The sequence below is a fragment of the Trematomus bernacchii genome, unplaced genomic scaffold (genome assembly GCF_902827165.1).
Source record: "Trematomus bernacchii unplaced genomic scaffold, fTreBer1.1, whole genome shotgun sequence".
NCBI lineage: Eukaryota > Metazoa > Chordata > Actinopteri > Perciformes > Nototheniidae > Trematomus > Trematomus bernacchii.
The window spans coordinates 4,826,829-4,833,766 of NW_022987342.1; the positions used below are offsets into that span (position 1 = coordinate 4,826,829).

Below are 6,938 nucleotides of genomic sequence, written 5' to 3' on the forward strand. Positions count from 1 at the left end.
TTCAAAATGAGTTGTCGTAAATCAGTACATTGTGTCAATGGCTTTCATGTCTTAACTATGAGAACATTGCCTGTGTCAGCTAAAAGTGTGGAAGTAGAAGCAGCTTTGTACGCTGGAGGCTTTTATTCACACACTGAGGGCCTTTGTATTTTGCATGAGTGAGTGTTTTCAATCTAACACTAAAAACTCTGCTTTTCAGAGGAACATTTGTATGAACGAGATGTAAACATTTAAAGAGGCCTTATTTAGCTTTGTTGGGTTTTCCTGTTACTGTAGTGTGTTACATAGGTTTTTGTGCATGTAAATGGTCGGCAAAGGCTAAAATCCCAAAGTTCACTCAGGCAGTTTCTCTCCCACATACTCCCCCCCTGCCTGAAATGCCTTTATCGGACTATTCTGTTTACTTTTGTTACATGATGACATCACTACGTAACACTCACGCTTCTATTGGCTAGCTTGTGGTGTTAAGCAGTAGACCAATCACCAACAAAGGGTACAAATCCAGCCCCCATGAGGTGCTACCAACGTTGAAGCAAATTGTTTCCCATTGACTTACATTGGAAAAGAGACGTCTGTAAATCAGCAGATACATTTTGACTAAATCAGCTAACCAGTACCAACACTTGTATAGCATAGACCCTATATATCATTAGGGTCTTTAGGTTGTATAACGCGCTAAAAGCTGAATCCAAATTTATTTTCCCTCTCCATTAATTTGACTGATCTGAGAGAATGAGATCGTAGCAGGGGCGGACTGGCAATCTGGAGAATCACAGAACGGCCGGTCGTCAAGGGCCGCTGACGGCCGGCTCGGTTCGCTGACGGCCGGCACCGCCCTTCATTTTTTAGGTTTTTAAACGGCATCATTGAAGTTGCGCGACAGAGGTCCACCATTTTCCTCGCAGCGAGCAAAATAGGGCCCCTTTAAATGACGTGTTTCCACTTGATTTGCAGTATTTTCACAAAAAAAACCTTAAAACTTCTGTGGTCTAAAGCAAAACAATTCTTCATAACAACTTCTGCCGAGCTAGCAGACCTTGACATTTGTTCAACCCTTCCCCTTTTGAGTCCCTAAAGTCGTATGTCATATTTTAAATACACATTAATATAGAAAGGGTCGGCGATACACTGAGAATTTGAGGGGTTGAAACTTTGGCAGGTTTCTAAATGAGATTATTAGCAGCGAGATCATTAGCATACACAAACATGGAGCCTTATAATAAGGCAGCTGGACCACTCATAGAAGTGTGAGACTGGGTCTGACCTCATTAGTGGGAGCATATGGGAGGCAGACCTGCGTATCAGTGCAGTTATCCAAGTTTCAGTGTGAATTGCCCAGCGTGTTCTCAACACTACACTATGCTCAGTCTAATGAGTATGCATTACCAAAAAATGTCTGGAAGTGGATCTTTTTGGCTCATCTACCCTGTTTAGCACCTCTCTAATCTGCAGTAATAGCCTAGGGACGCAACGCTTTTTGTAACATAATGTCTTGATTCAGTATGTTAGAGACTACATCCTATAGTTTGCCATTTAAATACATGTTTGGGTTCACTGGAGGTAGCTTGAAACACAGTATCTAACTAAAGATCCCCTTATAAAGTAGTTATGTATGGGTTTGGAAAAAAAAGTAATTTAACCTGATAACGTTCTGTTACTTTTGGATTTCCTTAATAAAACAAATAACAATAGATATATAGATAATTTATTTACTTTCATTTAGCATATTCAGGTAGTAGCCTATAAACCAACAATGATCATGTGAGCACTTACTGCAGTTTAAAAAAGCAGAAACAAAATCTGAGCTCCGTTTTAGTTTAATACATACAGTTAAGCTCACACACACTATTGTATGAACACATAGGTTCACCTACTGAATTAAAAAAGAACAAATTAACTAAAGAAAGTGCTGACAACCATAAACAATCAGGAAGTAGGGGTATAGATTGTATCTATGTTAAATATATGTAATATATCTAATGTACTGTAAAGCGCTTTTAGCATCTGGAAAAGCGCTAAAATAAATGTAGTGAATTATTATTATTATTATTAATAATTAGATTCACACTTAAAGTATTAGCCTACAGAACGGTACAGCTTTCTTCTTTTTCTTCTTCATCTTCTACCTGTTAACTTTCTGTGACAATAACATATCCCAATTTGGGATGAATAAAGTATATGTAAACTAATCTTAAGGGATTCTGTTTCAAAGAACTTGGATACAAAGAAGATAAAAGGTCATAATGGCCTAAAATTGGTCTAGAAGTCAAAGAAACTGCATATATACCCCTTAAAATGTCAGAGATATGATACTCCCTATGCTCAACTCACTGTATATCTACAGTTAAAAAAAAAGTGACTGTCGTACTCTGTGTCCAGTCCGAACTGTAATTCCAGTCCCACAAACCCTCATGGGATTCTGTTAGTTAGCCTTATTACTGTCAGCTTATCTCTGACAGGAACCAAGAGAATGACAGGAAATACGCCTCAGAGTAAAGTCAGGTCATTTGGGAAGCAAAATGGAGCTGCCATTACTACCTGCAGTGCTAAACTGGCAGACATTTCCAGAGCGATCAAGGTGCATATCCTGCAGAATATGGCATGGAGTACTTCGATGTCGGATATTTTGCAGAGGGGGTTTGATGATGCCCAGGGCTACAGCGCTGTCAAGAACCCCAGGGGAGCCAGACAGAGGTGGGAAGCTTTGCAAAAAGGTCAAAAATTGCAGGGGAACTACTTTCAAGGTCCCTAAAATTCATCTAGTACAGAGCGAGGCGGGGTGTTGCACAGATCATTGTGCCCCACCTTGAATATATTTATAAGGATATGTTGGCTTCAACCTAGGTTTGGAGCTTAGCATTGTCATTGAGGAAACTAAAATGCAGGTATTGTGAGATATGGATCATAGTGTCTGAGACTACACTGAAAAAACTGATTCTGACCCCTTTTAGATGTTACATGTTTTAATCTAGCCTTTTTTAATAGATTTGAATGTGTTATAGCATCCTTCTTATCTTTTTTAATTAATCTTAACATATTTTGTCACTGTTTAAAACAAGTTCATTTCATTCATTTAAAAGTAATTAGAACAAATTATGTACCATTTAATTACCACATATACTGTCCTGTCTGCGCATGTGCATACACAAGCAGACCGCCACTTTTCCCTCCATTTTCCATTCGAAATCGGAAGGACAGGACTGCCTGCGTAGCTCCGCTGTCGTGAGGTGAACGTTCTCCACGGCTCTCCGTTTTAAGTAAGTAGGCTAGCTAATTTATAGCATTGGGTGTATTATATTATACTTAAATAGGTAGCTTAATAGCTAATATTAACGCTATAGACTGTGTGTTTTGATAGATTAACATTAGCAAACGTTAACATACTGTAGGCAGCAGCTAGCTAACTGTTAGCCTACTGTTAACCTAGCTTAGTTGTGTAGTAATGTTTAAGTAACCTAAATGAAGTGTAACATGCATCATTAACATTATAAGATAACTTAATACTGCTCTCAAGTTAAATACGTGTTAAATTCAATCTTTGTCTTGTTAGACTTTCTTATTAGTTGTTGGCTAATACAAGTTGAATGTTAACTGCCTGTTCCTATGGCTTTTTTTTTTGTAGCTTCAACTTCCCCGCTGCCCCGGCTTGTATACTGGCCGACTGTAAGTATGTTTTTTTTTTTTTATTCTTATCACTGTGGTAATATTAGGACACAACTAAACATATGAAATCACGTTGGTAAGGGTGCTTTTGGTAACGTTACTCTCTGGCGGCAAGGGGTTAATATTACCGCGGCTAACGTTCACATCTTGGTCTTATAGTACACCGGACCGGAGTACTTTCCCCCCCGAACTAGGGGGGGGGTAGTCTTAGTTTCGCCAACACCGTATATAATATGCTATAAGACGAAATGCGTCTATGATGTATTTTCGATCTTTCCAATCCCCCGTGCCCCGTCTGTGTGCGAGGGGGCGGGGCAGTTTACACACAGGCGGCTGCGACATGCATTCAACACACACACAGCGGAGAGAGAACTAAGCGCTCCGAGGTGTGTTTAAATGTTACCCGTCTTGAGGTGGACTCTTTGCCAAAAGTGAGAAATAATTGTGTGTGTGTGTGTGTGTGTGTGTGTGTGTGTGTGTGTGTGTGTGTGTGTGTGTGTGTGTGTGTGTGTGTGTGTGTGTGTGTGTGTGTGTGTGTGTGTGTGTGTGTGTGTGTGTGTGTGTGTGTGTGTGTGTGTGTGTGTGTGTGTGTGTGTGTGTGTGTGTGTCATTTTAGATAATTATTTTTTACCTTATAAGGAGCATGAAGGTTGATGAATGTTGATATTCATCAACAGACTAAAGCATTTCAAACCATCACCTTGTTTCTTTATACGATGAGGTTGGCTTTATTCATTGTTTTTCTTATTGTCCAATGGAAAGACCATAATCAACAATGTCTTAGTCCACCTGTCAATCCTCTCTGACTTCTGACACTCATCACCAAGATTATTGGGTCGTACGTAAATCTTTAAAAACACCTCACACATATTTAGTTTGATTCAGAAATATATACAGTATGACCAGCTTTGTTTTAAGGGATTCATAGGTATGTGAGCAATATTACAAAAAATGTATAAGATAAAGTATGTCATTCAAATTACATATATTGAATGAATACATGTTTTTTCTTTAAATATACAGGACATCGGAGGAGATGACGTCACCAGAGACCTGCAGAAATCTACCATGGGCGTATACGTCATCAACAAGGATGGTGGAGAACCTGGACATTATGACGACGTTGGGATTTTTGTTGAAGGACTAATCATTCTGGACAACATTGGATCTGTAGCCCGAGCTTGTGCCATCATGCTGGGAGTCATCTATACACTGAACATGGCTTACCCCAAAGAGCTAAGGTACTACTATGAATTCATTCAGAAAGTGCTCTTGCAAATGGATGGTGAAAGGCTTTCCCCCAAAGTCCTTGGACTGAAGAACAAGATACATGCTGGATTGTAGGATTTCTTCAGCAGCTCTTGTGAACCGATGCCACTAAAGCGTTACAAAAACACCAGTCTTACATATCGGTATACTCAAAGGTTGGGAGAAGAATGTGGAAATGTTGATGGACTTAGAAGACCTGTATTACATGTATTAATGTGTGGAAGGTTATATTCTCCTCAGCTGTTTAAGTCACATGCTTCATGTTACGTCAGGATTTATTCGCTGTCTGTTTCCACTGCACTTTGTTGCATTTCGTTTTTATCGAAACGGCAACTTTTTCTACCTTAGCCAAGCGTAAAACATTTTATTTTTTATATTTATTTAATTTAATTTATTTAATTTACATCTAGTTCTGGAGAAGAATGTGAAAATATTACATGTATTAATGTGTGGAAGGTTATATTCTCCTCAGCTGTTTAAAGGTGGGGTAGGTAAGTTTGAGAAACCGGCTCCAGATACACTTTTTGTTATATTCCATGGAATGCTCTTAACATCCCGATAGCAATGAATATCTGAAGTGCTTTGACAAAAAATCCATTAAAAAATGTCATCTGTGGAAGCCGTAATACTGTAAAAAGTACGACCAATCATCTGAGCCAGCCCGGCTAAAATAACTGGATGGCCTACCTGCCCGTCAGCCTTCCATCTGTGCACAAACTTATCTCGTGCCCTCATTGGTCATGTGCGCGTTCGTGTGTGTTGGAGGAGGAGGGGCTCTGTAAGGAAGTGGCAGATTTTCTCCGGTTGTGTATTTCAAATTCTCACGATCTCGAGCCGGTTTCTCAAACTTACCTACCCCACCTTTAAGTCACATGCTTCATGTTACGTCAGGATTTATTCGCTGTCTGTTTCCACTGCACTTTGTTGCATTTCGTTTTTATCGAAATGGCAACTTTTACTACCTTAGCCAAGCGTAAAACATTTTATTTTTTATATTGGCAATTTACATCTAGTTCTGGAGAAGAATGTGAAAATATTACATGTATTAATGTGTGGAAGGTTATATTCTCCTCAGTCACATGCTTCATGTTACGTCAGGATTTATTCTCTGTCTGTTTCCACTGCACTTTGTTGCTGTCATGGCCTCCACCTCTGCCTAGTCTGTCTCTCCCCGTGCGTGTGTGTGTCCACAATCCAATCACCTCTGCTATAAGACTCCGGCCCTGACTCCTCCACTTCGCCATATCGTAGACTCTGTAACCACAGTCAGTCACGTCTCCTGTGCCTGCAGCTTCAAGCCAGCCTGACTCCTATCCTGTCTCCAGACCACCTCCAACGTTGGACCCTGTCCCGCTCCTCCAGGCTCTTCTCCCTGCACTCTCCAACCTGGTCAGACCTCCGTTCCCTTGGACTCCGTCTAGCTTCCCTGGCTCAGACCCCCCTGCCCAGTAATATTCAATAAACGTTATTATTGTGCTTGAAACTCCTGCCTCCTGTCTCTGCTCTGCTCCTGGGTTCCCTGCTAGCCTTAACAGTGGCCAGATTGTACTGTTAAGGCTAGCAGGGAACCCAGGAGCAGAGCAGAGACAGGAGGAAAGAGTTTCAAGCAAAATAATAACGTTTATTGAATATTACTGGGCAGTAGGCAGGGGGGTCTGGGCCAGGGAAGCTAGACTGAGTCCAAGGGAGAGGGGAACGGAGGTCTGACCAAGTTGGAGAGTGCAAGGAGAAGAGCCTGGAGGAGCGGGACAGGGTCCAACGTTGGAGGTGGTCTGGAGTCAGGCTGGCTTGAAGCTGCAGGCACAGGAGACGTGACTGACTGTGGTTACAGAGTCTACGATATGGCGAAGTGGAGGAGTCAGGGCCGGAGTCTTATAGCAGAGGTGATTGGATTGTGGATGCCACACACACACGGTGGAGGCCATGACAGTTGCATGTTTTATTCGAATCAGAAGATGTTTCGTGTAAGACACATGCTTCATGTTACGTCATTTTGTACAAGATAA

At 41.0% G+C, this 6,938-nt stretch overlaps 1 long non-coding RNA gene across 1 annotated transcript; it reads left to right on the forward strand.

The window, feature by feature from the left end:
- The first annotated feature begins 3,236 nt into the window (after positions 1 to 3,236).
- Positions 3,237 to 4,996, forward strand: LOC117482868. Its single transcript, XR_004555933.1, has 3 exons — positions 3,237 to 3,257; positions 3,623 to 3,663; positions 4,687 to 4,996. It is a non-coding gene; the product is annotated as an uncharacterized LOC117482868 (long non-coding RNA).
- The last annotated feature ends 1,942 nt before the right edge of the window (positions 4,997 to 6,938 follow it).